We start from the raw sequence: 18,592 nt of genomic DNA on the forward strand, positions 1-18,592 counted from the left end.
TGCTCAGTATTGATCACAGAATGGGAACACCTGGGATCTAGGGCTTGGCTCCACTGCCAGAGTTGCAGGGTCAGGGTTGGCCTGGTTTTCATGAGCAGGGAGATGCTGTATTTGCATATCCTCCTGCTATATAGGGAGCTCTTAGGCTGCACACAACAGTGACGACTATGCTCAGAGTACAGTGTAAGAATCACATAATTTAACCAAATGCATCTCTTCATGTGACTGCCTCCAGGCTTAGGTTCCTTTACCTTATTTCATTTCTATGCACTTGCACCAAATATGCATGCATGCAATACTGGCATCTCCTTGGTAAAATGTTTCTTAAATAGCTGTGTTCTGGACAGGAGCTCATCTCTGGCATGTGTCATCCTCAGTTTCTGGGCCCATGCTCCTCAGGGCTGGACACATCTCTTTGAGTAGATCTGGGACACAGGTAGACATGCCCAGAGAGGTTTGTAGAAAGAACCTCCTTATTGTCATGGAAATGCTTGTGATTTTGCTTCATTTTAGTGGTTTCTACAGAAAAATATGGATGCACATTTATATTTGTAGCAAACATATTTAGCTTTGATATCAGGTACTCTGTACATTTATAAAGCAGTGATAAATACTCATGCATATGGAAACTTGTACTACATCAACTCAAAGAATTTAACATATATTTCATCCTGATGATATCCAACAAATGTGAGATGATATCTCATTTTTTAGCTTCAATTTTTGCTTCCCTGGTGAATAATAATGGTATCTGTGTTAAAACTTTGGTGATTCACATATTTTTTAAAACTGAATGTGATATGCGGGATTGTGTGTTTGTATGTTACACACATGTGCCATGATGTATGTATGTGGAGGTCAGAAGAATCCTTGGATGTTTGCTTTGCTTTACACATACTTTGAGTCAGGGTCTCATTGTGTTCACTAGCTAGCTGGCTGGTGAACTTCCTGGGATTTTCCTGTGTCTACCAATTGCTGTAGGAGTGCTGGGATTATGAATGTTTGTTACTGCATCTGGCTTTATATGGGTTCTGGGACCCAAATTCAGATTTCTTTTTCTGCTTGTGAAGCAAACATTTACTGAATTATTGAACCATCTCCCAGATCCACAACTTTTTCTTCTTAAATATCTGTCATGCTTAGGATCTTTCACCTTCTTTTTAAACCAAGTCATTAGTTATTCATAATATTTAGTTGTTTTAGTTCCTTATGTAACTTAGAAATTGGCTACTACTACTACTAGAGGAAAGTTCCAATAGATTATATATAGCATAGACTTTATTATTTCAGCTTATTTGACTCAGTAGTCCAACAATGGCTGTCTTCACACTGAAGAGGCAGAAAACCAGTAGCTGCTCAGGTCATGAAGTTGATATCTTAGCCTGAAACCAGTGCTGGAGTCCAGCAAGCTCTCTGGAGAGTCACTGCTATTTAATCCATGTATAGGCAAAGAATTTGGAGTCTGATGTCAGCAGAGGGTAACAGGAGCAATGACAGAAGATGCACTTGCTCAGGAAGAAGCGAATATGTGGAGGCAGCATTGCTTCGTGCTTACACTTTTGAAAATCTGAACTGTCTGCTGGAAGGTGCTACCCACTTGGGGAAAAGGTGTTTTCCCTTCAGTCCTCTCTGTAGATGTTTTCAGCAACAAACCCAGAGATGCAACTCCTAGGTTGATTCTAAATTCCTTCTAGTTGGCAATTAAAATCAACTTTAATGCTCAGTGGTAAGTGTTTACCTGCAAAGCCTGATAACCTGAGTTTGATTCCTCAGTACCCATGTAAAGCCAGATACATGGGGGAGCATGAATCTGGAGTTTAGTTGCAATGGCTAGAACCCTGGCATGCCCATCTTCTCTCTCTCTCTCTCTTTCTCTCCCTCTGCCTTCTTGCAACTAAAATTTAAAAAATTAAAAAAAATTAAAAAATTAAAACAACTTTTACCAGTCCACCTGACAGCTTGACACCTGTGATGGTTTATATTTGTTGTCATCTCCTTGGTAGAACCTAGAATCACCTAGCCCTTTGATGGCATAGAATATATCTTTATTAGATCATTTGAGATTGGAAGACTCACCTTGTCTGTGGAAAGCACCTTTTAAGGTGTGGGCTGATGAACCAGATTCAAGGAGAAATCTATTTGATCATTAGCTTTTATCACTCTCTGCCTCCTGACTGTGGACACAATGCAACAAGCTCTGCTTTATGATCATGCCATTCCTTCTGTTTCATTAGGGACTGTAAATTTGAACAGTAAGTTGCAATATACCCTTTCTTCCTTAAAGTGCTTCTGGTTAGCTGTTTTTTCCTAGCCACGAGAGACTGACAAATATAGGAAATGGGTACCAAGAAGTGGGGCCATTACTGTTATTACACTATGTAGTTTATAGGCCTTTGGAACTGGGTTAAAGGAAGAATGTTATTTTTTTTACATTTATTTACTTACTTGAGACATAGAGAAAGAAAGAGACAGAAGGGGGGTAGAGAATGGGCAGTGAGGTACATTCTTGTTTTGGCTTTAACTTCTGTTTCTTTGGTAATTAGTTATGTTGAGATTTGCACTATGGCTTTGGTGTTTCACATATATTTCTTTATTTTTTTAATATATATATTTTTTTTATTTGAGAGAGACAGACACAGAGAGAAAGGCAGATAGAGGGAGAGAGAGAGAGAATGGGCACGCCAGGGCTTCCAGCCTCTGCAAACGAACTCCAGACGCATGCGCCCCTTGTGCATCTGGCTAACATGGGACCTGGGGAACCGAGCCTCGAACTGGGGTCCTTAGGCTTCACAGGCAAGCGCTTAACCGCTAAGCCATCTCTCCAGCCCGTCACATATATTTCTTTATAAGTGCCTGTTATGCTTTTTAACCTGCTTTTCAATGAAGTTATCAGTATTCTTAATACTCAGTTGTTTGAGTTAGAGAAACAGAAACAGAATATATATATTCATATTTTGTGTATGCAATATATATATGTTATGTGTATGCATACATTTATATATGATAACAAAAAATCACTAACTCAGCTTATACATTAGTAGTCTAGTAGTCCAACAATGGTATTCTGCACACTGGAGTGACAGAGAGCTGTGTAGCTACTCAGTCCCTGATATTGGAGGTCTTAATAGCCCTACAACACTACTGGAGGTCAGGAAGCTGCTTGCAGAGTCACTGGTATTCAGTCCATGTAGGAAGGCTGAAGAAGCTGGGCTCTGATATCAGTATATGGTGGTGGTGGTGGTAGCAGCAGCAGCAGCAGCAGCAATAGATGTACCACTTATGACTGAGGCAAAGACAGGTAACAGAGCTTCTTACTCAGGTCTGTTGGAAGGTGCTGCACATATTGAAGGCAAGTCTTCCCTCAGAATGTTCTCACAGATACAACTAGAGATGTTTTTTCTAGGTTGATTCTAAATTCCTTGGAGCACACATCTAAAACCAACCTCATGAACTTAATATATATGTATATTTGCATGCACCTATTATTTTAATTTAATTTTTTGTGTTGGTATACAGAGATCTTGGTATCAACCATTCTGGAATTTTTAAAAACAATTAGTTTTAGGTGACTTTTGTCCCTCTTTCTCCCCATTCTCCGTTCCTTTTATTACTCTTTTCCCCACTATTCTCTCCATTCTGTTTACATGTTGTGTGAGCCCTTTTGCCCTTACCTAATTTCTTTTTACTCATCTCTTTATCCTTGCTTTTGGTTGTCATTCTGTATAGATTTTACCCACACTTATCTCCCTGTGCATACATACTGATAGATATAACAAGCTCCCACACTCAAATACATGAACATTATGTAAAGACACACAAAGGAAAAAAAGAAAATATTTTCCTAGTTAACACAATGATTTCCTTAGGTGGGAAAATACTCTTTTTTATCTTTGTGTCTGTGTTTGTTTGTGTGTTCATATGTGCATATGGAAGTGTGCATGGCATGGCACATGTATGGAGGTGACAGAACAACGAGTGTCAGTCCTAACTTTCTACCTTGTTTCAGACAATATCTCTTGTTGTTCACAGTTGTATACTCTAGGCTAGCTGACCAGCCAGCTTCTAGGATTCTCCTGTCTCCCTCTCCTATCTTGATGTAGGAGTATTGGGATAACACACATCCCCTACTGCATCTGGATTTATGTGGATTTTATGGATCTAGATTCAGGTCATTACAACTGCACACCAACCACTTTACACACTGGAAAATCTCCATACCTGCCAAATATATTCTTATAAAATAGAAAAGAAACAATAATGACCATTAATATTCTTGTTTCTGTAATGAATCATGTAGGCAAAACTGGTATTTACATCTACCTTCTCCTCCTCCCCATTCTGCGTATGTTCAACCCACAGCAGTCACCTCAGCAGGTCTTGGCTACCATGTACCTGTAGTTAAAGGTCGTTTTCCCAGTATATGTCTGACTTTCACTTAAAAAATACTTTCCACTTCTGGTTAAGATGGCGGCGTAGGTACCACGCCAAAGCAGCCTGGGGGGGGGGGAAGACCAAAAAAACTCAGCAAAATACACACTTTTACTAAAAAGTGAGGTGTATAGGAAATTGAAGCAGCAGCGGAGAAGTAGGAGAGATCCAGAGCATCCAGAGCCCGCACAGGCAGTCAAAAGTGGCTCTGGCAGCTCTGCCAACTGCGGCAGTGGCGGTGCACTAGAAAGCCGCCAAGCTAGGCTCCAGCCGCAAGAAAAGCCAGGTGTGGGAGCTTCCCCTCACACTGCACTCTCCGCAACTCAGGAAATGTGAAGGGAGAGCAGCAGTGAGCAAAGGAGGAGCAGACCGTGAGGTAGAAGAACATGTGGAACAGCGAGAGAACCGGAGCAGCTGTGGCTCCCTCCCCTCCCCCACCACCTGAGCCCAGCTCCGGCAAACAGAGCAGCGGTCCCGGGACCCGGCCACACCAACCTGAGCCGACAGCGGGACTCAAGCAGGAGCAGAGTTTGGCAGCAACATCAGCAGCTCCGGCACCGGTAACAGCGGCCCAAGCAGCAGCAGACCCAGGAGCAGCAACAACAGCCGACCCAGCAGCAGAAGCTTCAGTTGCTGACAGACCCAGTGGGGGAGCTGATCTGCAGAGCCACAGTTTCCAGGCTTGGCTTGCCCCGCAGGAAAAGCCAGTGCTCAGCTCCAGAAATCACAACAGCAGCCCGATGACCCAGGCAGCAACTTGACTGACACCAAACTCATCCAAGGTAACTGGGTTTGAACCAGGGAAGGGTGTCACTTGGTCACAAGTTGACTTGGATCCCTCAACAGACCAGAAATCATAACCTCTATTGATAGAGGATCTGGTTGTTATAATAACTACTCTGGAATACATACTTGGGGCTGTTTTTGACTGAATGGGTACAGTGTTTAGTTAACTTTTAGAATCTACCTGTGTTTTATTCCACTCAGCCTACTTGATAACCCCCATAGCAGGGAAACTCAACCCCTAGGAGCACCTTTGTAGATACTCTCAGAGTCTTAAGAGCCACATCTAACACCTCAAGCTCCTATCCTGAAAATATATAACATCAAACCAATTGATACAGCTAAGAATACCCAGCTAGCTAGAAAATACAAGCATTAACTTAATCCAAGATGCAAAAATATATACATTATAACACAAGAAACACTAAAAAGCAAGATGATATAAATCCACCTAAAAGTATTAATGCATCAGAAATGACCTCCAGTGAGAACGAGATGGAGGAAATGCCTGAGAAAGATTTCAAAAGAATGATTGTAAATATGTTCAAAGAAGTCAGAGAACAAATCAAAGGAGTCAAAGAGGAACTTAAAGAGGAAATCAAAGGAATTAAAGAAGATGCAGGACACCAATTTCATGAAATAAAGAAGGCAATACAAGACATAAATAAGGAAATAGAAATAATGAAGAAAAACCAGTCAGAATTACTAGCAATGAAGAACACAGTTAATGAACTAAAAAACTCTGTAGAAAATCTCACCAGTAGAATGGATGAAGGAAAGGATAGAATATCTAAGCTAGAAGACCAGGTGGCAGATCTAATATAGGCCAACAAAGAGAAAGACAAACTTATAGAAAAGTATCAGTGGGAATTTCAAGATATTCGGGACACTATGAAAAGATCAAATATTAGAATTCAGGGCATAGTAGAAGGAGAAGAATTCTACTCCAAAGGCACAGTAGGTGTCTTCAACAAAATCATAGAAGAAAATTTCCCCCAAATTGGGAAAGAGCTGCCAATACAGATACAGGAAGCCTTTAGAACCCCAGCCAGACAAAACCTGGAAAGAACCTCTCCTCGCCATATTATGACCAAACTTCCAAACACACACACCAAAGAAAAAATATTGAAAGCAGTTAGAGAGAAAAATCAAGTTACCTACAAAAGTAAGCCCATCAGGATTACAAGAGATTATTCAACACAAACTTTTAAAGCCAGAAGGGCTTGGAGTGATATATTCCAAGTTCTGAAAGATAACAACTGTCAACCAAGGTTACTTTATCCTGCAAAGCTATCCATTCAAATAGACGGAGAAATAAGGACATTCCATGACAAAAGCAGGTTTAAGGAGTATTTGAAGACAAAACCAGCTCTACAGAAAATACTTGATAGAATCCTCCATGCTGAAGAAAAGGAAAAGCACACATATAAAGAACCTAGATAAAACAAGCAATACTCAAATACTAGTTAACAGAAGAGAGCGCAGGTAGAACCAGAAACACACACACGCACACACAAAAATGGCAAACATAAATACACACCTTTCAATAATATCTCTTAATATCAACAGCATCAATGCCCCAACGAAAAGACATAAATTTGCAGACTGGGTTAAAAGGCAGGATCCTACAATTTGTTGTCTCCAAGAAACTCACCTTTCTACAAAGGATAGACATTATCTTAGGGTGAAAGGTTGGAAAACGGTGTTTCAAGCAAATGGGCATAGAAAACAAGCAGGGGTTGCTATCCTAATATCAGACAGGGTAGACTTTAGTCCGACGTTAGTCAAGAAAGATAAGGAAGGTCACTTTATATTGATTAAGGGCACACTCCAACAGGAGGACATTACAATCCTAAACATATATGCACCTAACATGGGGGCTCCCAAATTCGTCAAACAAACACTATTAGTACTAAGGTCACAGAAAACACCAAACACAGTGGTGGTGGGTGACTAACACCCCACTCTCTTCAATTGACTGGTCATCCTGGGAAAGAATAAACAGAGGCATCTGGACTAAATGAGGTCATAGAAGGAATGGACTTAACAGATATATACAGGACATTTCATCCAAAGGCTGCCGAATATACATTCTTTACAGCAGCACATGGAACATTCTCTAAAATATACCACATATTAGGACACAAAGCAAATCTTAACAAATACAGGAAAATTGAAATAATTCCTTGCATTCTATCTGACCACAATGGAGTTAAACTACAAATCAGTAGCAAGAAAGGCTATAGAGCATACACAAAATCATGGAAACTAAACAATACACTACTAAATGATGAATGGGTCAATGAAGAAATCAGGAAGGAAATCAAAAAATTCATAGTCAAATGATAATGAGAACACAACATATCAAAACCTCTGGGACACAATGAAGGCAGTTCTAAGAGGTAAATTTATAGCCTTAAGTGCCTATATTAAGAAATTAGAAAGGTCACAGGTAAACTATCTAATGCTTCACCTTAAAGCCTTGGAAAAATAAGAACAAGGCAAACCAAAAATCAGTAGACGGGAAGAAATAATAAAGATTAGGGCAGAAATTAATGAAATAGAAACAAAAAGAACAATCCAAAGAACTAATGTAACAAAGAGTTGGTTCTTTGAAAGGATAAACAAGATTGATAAACCCTTAGCAAATCTGACCAAAAGAAGGAGAGAAGAGACAAAAATTAATAAAATCAGAGATGAACATGGTAACATCACAACAGATTCCAGAGAAATTCAAAAAATCATAGGGACATACTATAAAAGCATATACTCCACAAAGTATGGAAATCTGAAAGAAATAGACGATTTCCTTGATTTATATGACTTACCTAAATTAAATCAAAATGAGATTAATCACCTAAATAGACCTAAAACAAACATGGAGATCCGAACAGTTATGAATAATCTCCAAACTAAATAAAGCCCAGGCCCAGATGGATTCACTGCTGAATTTTACCAGACCTTTAAGGAAGAGCTAACACCATTGCTTCTTAAGCTTTTCCAGGAAATAGAAAAAGAAGGAATTCTACCAAACTCCTTCTATGAGGCCAACATCACCCTGATACCAAAACCAGGCAAAGATAGAACAAAAAAAGAAAATTACAGACCAATCTCCCTCATGAACACAGAAGCAAAAATTCTCAACAAAATATTGGCAAACAGAATACAAGAGTATATCAAAAAGATCATTCACCCTGACCAAGTAGGCTTTATCCCAGAGATGCAGGGATGGTTCAACATACACAAATCTATAAATGTAATACATTATATAAATGGGTTGAAGGACAAAAGTCACATGATCATCTCATTGGACGCAGAGAAAGCATTTGACAAAATCCAACATCCCTTCATGATAAAAGTCGTACAGAGACTGGGAATAGAATGAACATATCTCAATATAATAAAAGCTATTTATGACAAGCCTACAGCCAACATATTACTAAACGGGGAAAAACTGGAAGCTTTTCCACTAAAATCAGGAAGAAGACAAGGGTGTCCACTGTCCCCACTTTTATTTAATATAGTTCTGGAAGTCTTAGCCATAGCAATAAGGCAAGAGACACACATAAAAGGGATACAAATTGGAAAGGAAGAGATCAAGTTATCATTATTTGCAGATGACATGATTCTACATATAAAGGACCCTAAAAAGTCTACTAGCAAACTGTTAGAGCTGATCAAAACCTACAGCCATGTAGCAGGATACAAAATAAATACACAGAAATCAGTAGCCTTCATATATGCTAACAACAAACACACAGAGGATGAAATCAGAGAATCACTCCCATTCACAATTGCATCAAAAAATAAAGTACCTTGGAATAAACCTAACCAAGGAAGTAAAGAATCTCTACAATGAGAACTTTAAAACACTCAAGCGAGAAATTGCAGAAGACAATAGAAAGTGGAAAAACATCCCCTGTTCCTGGATTGGAAGAATCAATATTGTGAAAATGGCAATCTTACCAAAAGCAATCTACACATTTAATGCAATCCCTATTAACATTCCAAAAGCATTCTTCATGGAAATAGAAAAAACAATCTAAAAATTCATTTGGAATCACAAAAAGCCTCAAATACCTAAAATATTACTGAGCAACAAAAATAAGGCTAGTGGTATCACCATACCTGATTTTAACCTATACTACAGAGCCATAGTAACAAAAACAGCGTGGTACTGGCACAAAAACAGACATGTAGATCAGTGGAACAGAATAGAGGACCCAGATGTAAGTCCAAGTAGCTATAGCCACCTGATAGTCGATAAAAATGCCCAAAATATTCATTGGAGAAGAGACAGCCTCTTCAGCAAATGGTGTTGGGAAAACTGGATCTATATCTGCAGAAGGATGAAAATAGATTCTTCTCTCTCTCCATGCACAGAATTAAGTCCAAATGGATTAAAGACCTTAACATCAGACCGGAAACTTTGAAACTGCTAGAGGAAAAAGTACGGGAAACCCTTCAACATGTTGGTCTTGGCAAAGACTTTCTGAATACAACCCCAATTGCTCAGGCAATAAAACCGCAGATTAATCACTGGGTCCTCATGAAATTACAAAGATTTTGCTCTGCAAAGGACACAGTGAAAAAAGCAAAGAGGCAACCTACAGAATGGGAAAAAATCTTCGCCAGCTATATATCTGATAGTGGATTATTATCTAGGATATACAAAGAACTCAAAAAGTTAAATAATAAGGAGTCAAACAAGCCAATCAAAAAATGGGCTATGGAGCTAAATAGAGCATTCTCAAAGGAAGAAATACGAAAGGCATATAAGCATCTAAAAAAAGTTCCACGTCACTAGCCATCAGGGAAATGCAGATTAAAACTACATTGATATACCATCTCACTCCTGTCAGATTGACCACCATCAGGAATACAAATGATCATAAATGTTGGCGGGGATGTGGAAAAACAGGAACCCCTCTACACTGCTGGTGGGAATGCAATCTGGTCCAGCCATTGTGGAAATCAGTGTGGAGGTTCCTAAAACAGCTAAAGATTGATCTACCATATGACCCAGCTATAGCACTCCTAGGCATATAGCCGAAGGACTCATCTCATTTCCTTAGAAGTACATGCTCAACCATGTTTATTGCTGCTCAATTTATAATAGCTGGGAAATGGAACCAGCCTAAATGTCCCTCAACTGATGAGTGGATAATGAAGATGTGGCACATTTATACAATGGAGTTCTACTCAGCAGTAAAGAAAAATGAAGTTATGAAATTTGCAGAAAAATGGATGGACCTGGAAAGGATTATACTAAGTGAGGTAACCCAGGCCCAGAAAGCCAAGCGCCACATGTTCTCTCTCATATGTAGATACTAGCTACAGATGACTGGGCTTCTGTGTGAGAATGAAAATACTTAGTAGCAGAGGCAGTAAGTTAAAAAGGAGACATAAAGGGAAGAGAAAGGAAGGGAGGAGGGTACTTAATAGGTTGATATTGTATATATGTAAGTACAATGATTGTGTTGGGAGGTAATATGATGGAGAATGGAATTTCAAAGGTGAAAGTGTGGGGTGTGGGGAGGGAGGGAATTACCATAGGATTTTTTTAATAATCATGGAAAATGCTAATAAAAACTTTAAAAAAAATACTTTCCAGGATTGGAGAGATTTCTCAGTGGTTGGAGTGCTTCCCTGCAAAGCCAAAGGACCCAGGTTTAATTCCCCAGTACTGAAAAAAAGCTGAATTCACAGGGTGGTGCATGCATCTGGAGTTCATTTGCAGTGGCTAGAGGACCTGGTGTGCCCATTAAAAAATGCTTTCCACATTCATTCAAATTCTCCCAAATGAAAGCTAATCTTTATTTTTATAGCAAATTCTCTATTTTACTGAATGTATGTGTAACAATTACTTATGTATCTCATTACCTGCTGGGGGACTCAGGGTGTTCATCCTGCTACTGAAAAACAGTCTAGTGGTAGATAATTGTGTAGCATATATATTGCCTAGAATGATTCTCAGTATTGCAAAAAATATATTCCTTATCTTATTCATGAGACATCCATGTTCATTCACTGATACTCCCCACTATAAAGTTTGAGGATACTGTTTGTCACATCCAGGTGAGTAGTTTCTTTTTCTCATCACAAATACTTCATTTTTAAAGTTTGTCTGAGATTTTATTATACACTACACCTCAACAAGACACATAGAGAGATAGACACATGGTTTTCAGGTGAGAGACTTACTAAAGGGTGGGCACATTTCCTTCTCTCCACCTTCTAATTGGACAATGCATAAGTGCAGGAATGGCCATGAATCTGTCTTTCAGGTATTCCTCTCATCCCTCCTATGCTCTGACCTCCACTGTGAGAAGAGATGCTGGGGACATGCTGGATCCACAGTGCGAATCTTAGAATCTTACCTGGGCCAGTCTGAGCACAGCCAAGAGTAGTCGAGGCAGGAAACTGGCAGGTTTGGTCTGAAGTGCAGGCTGGTGTGTTGGAGGGATACTCAGTGGTCTTTCCATATGTAGCAGCACTTCTGTGAGAGCTGACTTACACACAGGTACCATGAAGACAATAGCTATAGAAAACCCTAAAAATACTGCTGCATAGATATATAATGAAACATAATGGAGGGTGAACACCAAGTTACTAGGTTTGATAATAAAATAAGATGAAGAGATTAAGACTACTGCCTCTGTCTGAATATAATACACTTAGAAATCAACCATAATTCATTATTACTAGTGGTACTGGTGTTCTACAAGTGAATAAAAACATTCAGTTATGAAATTATAAATTATCATTCTGGGGGAAAGTCGGGGTTGCTTTCTTGCTATCCTCTCAGCATATTCTTGCCAGCTTGACTTATCTTTGTTAGGACAAAGACCTTTGTAGAACAAGTTAGTACAGTGTGCACTAAAACTGCTCATCCATGTAACTCTTTCCCTCTAATTACTTTTGCAGTTTAAGATATTAACTATCTGCACGTTGGCTTCAGTACATGTCTACCTGCAGGTTCTCTATACTCATTCTGTATTATCTGAAGCCAAGTAGGGCTGATCCTCGCATTGACCCAGGAAAACATGACAGTAAACTCTTTGTCAGCCAGTTCCACATAGTGTGGTTCCCAGTACTGCATGTAATATCATGATCAAAGGAAAGCAACACTCTTGTCTGTTTGGTCCTCACAGCAACATCCCTCACAGGTAGTGTACAGTTTCCAAGATGCATGTACATCTGGCTTACATGGGACTGAGGAATTGAATCTGTGCCCTTTGGCTTTGCAGGCAAGCACCTTAACTGCTAAACCATCTTTCTAGCCCCTGAACTAATATTTTTGTTGGAGCAAAGTTCCTTGTATAACAAGTCAGTCCTATGTACAGCAAAACTTCTCATCCATATAACTTTTTTTCTTGTATAAAAATTTGCTGGCATTAAGAAATTAACTGTCAGAGTTCTGATCTCAGAACATGTCACAGCTGCTGGTTCACTGATCTTATCCTGTGTCACCTGCAGACAAGTAGGTATAATCCTCACCCTGACCAGAAGCAACATGACATTGAGTCTCTTTGACGTCCAGGTTTACACAGTAATGTTTCCTATACTGTGTTTATTTTTCCTCTTCTCAGGAAGCTAATAGGCTAGCCTATTTTCATTTTCAAAACTGCATCACTCATAGTTGGCATTATAGTTTTCAAATAATCCTTGGCTACAAATCAGCATATTTTCTTTACTTTTTACAGCTGCCTCAAACTGTTGACACCTCAAGACTGAGCTTATAGCCAGCATTGCTCTTCTGATGACATTTCTCACTTACACAGATGACATACCAATGCATCTTCTAGAGTAATTTACCAGCGGATGCCATAGGTATATTCTTTGTGCCAGTGTAAGCAAAAACAAAAACAAACAGTGCTGGAGAGATTTCTTAGTGGTTAAAGCACTTGCTTGTAAAGACTAAAGACATAGGCTTGAGTTCTTAGTACCCACATAAGCCAGATGCATAAGGTCTGGAGTTTGCAGTGGCTAGAGGCCTTGGTATACCCATTACCTCTGCCCCCTCTCTTTCTAATAAATAAAACAAAACAACCAAAAATCTCAAACAAACAAAAAGTAGACAATATATTGTAGTTACTGTCATGTTATTGGTAGAAAATACCCAAGCAAAAGCAATTGATGGGGGAAAATGATTTATTTTGCTTTACATTCTCAAAGGGAAGCTTTGTGATAGGGAAAGGATGATAGAGCAGTGGCTGGACAGTAATTATTTCCATAATATGTGGAAATATAGCAGCAAAAGAGTGAGCTGAGTTCTGTAAAGGATGAAGCTGGACTGAAATAAACCTGTACTTCCTGAAGCAAGACTCCACTTTCCAAATTCAAATAACATGTATTTAAGGGGGTCATCTGATTTTAACCATGCTATTCTGTCCCAGGTCTCCACAGACTCATGAACATCTCATGATATACAATGCATTCAGTCTAACTTTAAAAGTTTACATAGATTTTTATCAATCACTATACAATTTAAAATTCCAAAATCTAATCTGATACATTCTCATAATTTTGCACCTATAAAATAAAAACACAAGTTACATAAACATAAGGGCACAGAGGAAACACTCTTACTGAAATATAATGCATGACAAGGAAAGAAAAGAACTAATGCAAGGTAGAAAGCAAGCGAGGTAAATATCAATCCTGCAGCTCCATGTCCAGCATCTGGGAAATCCCTGGTGTCCAAGTTTCATCCCTCCAGCCTTATCTCCTTGCTTTGCAGGCAAATACACCTTAGGAGTGAGCAGTTCTCCTTGGAATCCATCCAGTAGTCCTGGCACCTCCAAAATCCTGGGGTCTCCATTACAACCCACAGAACCACATTTTGTGCTGAGGTTCCTCTTGGCCTCTATTCATGGATTATGACCCCGCTTCACATCACCTCGAGGCCATGTCCAAATAACTGTAGTATAAATACAATGTCCTTGTCTTTCCCATACATCTCATATTTTCAAAAGCAGAACCAGACAGGCTTACAAATATGGATTAAAGTCGACTTTGAAGAGCAGGAAAACTTCTTTAGTATTCTTCCTTCAGCTCCCCTCCCTTCAGAAGAATCAGCACTCGTCATACTGTCCCAATGAAGAAGAGCTGGTCCAATTTCAATAGTGATAATCTGTCCAATAATTGCAGTTGTATCAGGCTACAGTTTCTAGTCCAGAACTTTACTTTCTCTCTATGCCATCTTACACCTGTTATGTTGTTCTGATCTATGTTCTGCCAAGCACAACAGTCTATTTCTTTTTTAAAAATATTTTATTTTTATTTATTTGAGAATGAGGTAGACTATATATATACACATATATATGTACATATATATATGCATATATATGCATGTGTGTGTATTTCCATATATAGATACATATATGGAGAGAGACAGAGTCAGAGAGTATTGTATGCCAGGGCCTCTAGCTACTACAAATAAACCCCAGATGCATGCTCCACCACTGGGCTTTATCTTGCCTACATGGGTACTGGGGAATCAAAGCTGGGTCCTTAGGCTTCACAGGGAATTGCCTTAACTTCTAAGCCATTTCTCCAGACCCCATTTCTTTTTAAATGTAACCTTGCTTATGTTCTCGGAACATGGGAAGAGCACAGTCACTCTTTCACACAAGCTCCTTCTGGCTTAGATGTGGCAAACTTCTCATTCCCCTCATAAGCCAAGCATCCACAATCCAAAGATTTTTCTTAAAGTATTTCACCTTTCACCAGAATGGTCCATCAAGCTTTGCTCACATCACTTTAAGGCATTGCTTAGTCAAAAGTTTAAAATCCTTCCATACTTCTCTCACTAATTAGTTCCAAAAGAACAAAAGCTACATGTCAGTTTTCTAGCAGCAATGACCTCATCCTTGTTACCAACTTTCTGTTGGAATTACCTTCGTGTGGCTAGGACAAAACACGTGACCAAAACAAGCATATGGAAGGAAGGTTTTTTTTTTTTTTTTAGTGGCACAAGCTGGGCATGGTGGCGCATCACACCTTTTTTTTAAAAATTATTTATTTATTTATTTGAGAGTGACAGACACAGAGAGAAAGACAGATAGAGGGAGAGAGAGAGAATGGGCGCGCCAGGGCTTCCAGCCTCTGCAAACGAACTCCAGACGCGTGCGCCCCCTTGTGCATCTGGCTAACGTGGGACCTGGGGAACCGAGCCTTGAACCGGGGTCCTTAGGCTTCAAGGCAAGCGCTTAACCGCTAAGCCATCTCTCCAGCCCTGGAAGGAAGGTTTTATGCTGTTTATAGGTTCTCAAGTTAGCATAGACTGACCTGGAACTCACTCTTTATCCCATGCAGGCCTCATAGGAATCCTCCTACTTCAGCTTGTTAAATTCTGGGGTTAAGCTTGTGCCCCACCATGAATAGCTCTTTGTCTTACATTCTTGAGGGGAAGCTTCATGATAGCAGAGAAAGGATGCTTGAGCAAATAGTTAGCATCACTTCTTGTTACAGCAAATAGAAAATAGCAGCAAGACAATGAGCTGACCTTTGGCTAGGGGGAAGCTAGGCTATGATAACTTGCCTTTCTCTTGCAAATCTTCACCCCAGAAATTGCCACACAATGGATCAAGTATTCAAAACATGAGTTTATGGGGGACATCTAATTTAAACCACAGCACACAGAAAACTAAAAAATGTGGAGCTGAGTTGCCCACGTGAACAAGACCTGAGTGCTGGAACAAGGATTGCTGTTGACATATGCTGTTGACATAAGCTGGCATATGCACACTGATAACAGACTTTCTTCCAAGATGAGAGTGCACAAGGACATGTATACAAGAATTATTACTTGATATTTTGTGATGTGAACTAATTGTTACCCTAGATGCAAATTTTAAAAATATGGAATTTCTGAAAAATGAGAAGTAATTTTACCTTATTTGAGTATAGTTATGTTATAAGACCAAACTGTGTGAACATTTATGATTCCAATCTAATAATTTGACAGGAATTCAGAGGACAGTGTGATTCTTTCCCATGCATGCAAAAAGGATCCCAAACAAATAATAACAAAAGCCAAAATCCAGAATGTTGTAAAAGTCAGTTAACATTTTCTGGTCTTTGTGACTAACTTACAGACTTTAAATGTTAGATTTGTAGAAAAATTTTCTAGAATACTAAAGCTAATTCTTGTGTGTAGCTCTTCCAAATAGCAAGAAAATTAGCATAGATGTTATATAGAAAGTAATGTTTTTTTGTAGAAATATATTTTCTTTTCTAAAGTTTTATTTATTTTAGAGAGAGAGAAAGAGAGAAAGGGGGGGCAGATAGAGAGAAAGAGTGTGCCAGGGCTTCCAGCTGCTTCAAACAAACTCCAGATGTGTATACTACCTTGTGCAACTAATGTGGGTCCTGGGGAATTGAATATGGGTCTTTTGGCTTTGCAGACAAGTACCTTAACCTCTAAGCCATCTCTCCAGCCCAAAAGTAATGTGTTTTAGAAAGTAAGGAAATAACATTTTTTTCCTCAATTTTTATTAACATTTTCCATGATTATAAAAAGTATCCCATGGTAATACCCTCCCTCTCCCCACTTTCCCCTTTGAAATTCCATTCTCCATCATATCCCCTCCCCATCTTAATCAGTCTTTTTTTTTTTGTTTGTTTTGATGTCATGATCTTTTCCTCCTCTTATGATGGTCTTATGTAGGTAGTGTCAGGCACTATGAGGTCATGGATATCCAGACCATTTTATGTCTGGAGGGAGTATGTTGTAAGGAGTCCTACCCTTCCTTTGGCTCTTACATTCTTTCCACCACCTCTTCTGCATTAGACCCTGAGCCTTGGAAGGTGTGAGGGAGATGTTACTTAGTACTCCAGTCACTTCTTTCCAGCACTATGATACCTTCTGAGTCATCCCAAGGTCACTGCCATCTGAAAAGAGAAGATTCTCTACCCAAAGTGAGGGAAGAGTTAATATAAGGGTATAAATATTAAGAAAAGTGCTTACTGGATAGTTTGATAAGCATAGTTTTTTTTTTCATTTTCTTTTTTTTACATTTTTAAATTTTTCCAGACATCAGCAGATGTCACACCCCTAGGGCTCATGACTACCCCTGTTTTAAGTTTTCAGTATCAGGGATGTATTTCTCCCCATGGAGCGGGCCTCCAGTCCAATTGGAGGGCAGTTGGTTTCCACCATGACAGATATGCCACCATTGCATCTGTTGGCTCATTTGGCCTGGCTGGCCAATTATAAGGCTTTCAGTGTCCACTGTTGAGTATCTTCACTGGTGGTATCTCTTTCTCCCATTGAACTACATGTAGAATGGCTTCTTCCAGCTTTCTGTCAGCTGGTCTACATGGAGGAGGTTATCAGCTCAGTTCCAGCAGGATTTCTCAGTGGCCTTGTAGCCCAAGTATGTGGAGTCTTCAGCAATAGTGTATATATGTAAGTATTAAAATAGATTAACAGGGGTGAAAAGGCCCAAAGTGAGGTCAGGGGAAAAGATTGAGTAAAGGAAAGGTGGAGGGAGGGCTAATCAAAATCTAAGAGGATGCAAATAAATCATGTGGAATCCCCTGGTTTTGGACAATGGAACACTCAGGAGCCATAGGTCGTTGTTAGAAAATTTTCAGTGCCAGGGATGGGATACCTCCAGTGAGTTGTTGGCCATGGAGGTCCCTAATGCCCCCAAAACATTATATGCCATTGCCAAGGCTCTTGGTTTCCCACCAGGAAATAACAATTTTGAAGGAACATGGTACAGTAAGTGTCATCAGAGGTTTTCCCAAGCAGTGGTTAAAATAAAATTCTATGAATCAATCACCAGGCATAACAAGTACTCTTGAAAGTACTCTTGGAACATATCCCTGACCTTCTGGTTTTTGAGGTGGCCCCTTTTGGTATTCATCAGTCCTTTTGGGTTCTCTTGCACACTCTGAAGAGAGGTTTGTGTCTGAGCTCACACTGATGTTCCCTCACTATGTCTCTGTCACAGCAATACATGGCTGTGTCTTAAGGTTCCATATTGTTCATTAAAAAAACAAACTGACTCTTTGAGGTGTCCTGGCTGATACTGAGTCAGGATTTGAGAGCTGAATTATAATATGTGCTTCCATCACTCCATATAGCACCCACCTGCTGCAACCTATTTCCTGCTGGCTGGCAGATCCAGTTTATACCATACTCCATTAAAGAGAATCCGGAGACTGTGCAGGTAAGGGACAGGGTCTGTGAGGGCTTCATCAGGCCAGGTCCTGACTCTTACAGCTGCACCTGGGACAGGACACCTGGGAACAAAGAACATAACCATTAGTCACACATAACAGAAGTCACAGGCACAGGACCCTGTATGATACCTTTGTGACACTTACTTCAGGGAGTGGTCACCAGGCAAAGGAGCAGCCCCAAGAA

Source organism: Jaculus jaculus, chromosome 7 (genome assembly GCF_020740685.1).
Source record: "Jaculus jaculus isolate mJacJac1 chromosome 7, mJacJac1.mat.Y.cur, whole genome shotgun sequence".
NCBI lineage: Eukaryota > Metazoa > Chordata > Mammalia > Rodentia > Dipodidae > Jaculus > Jaculus jaculus.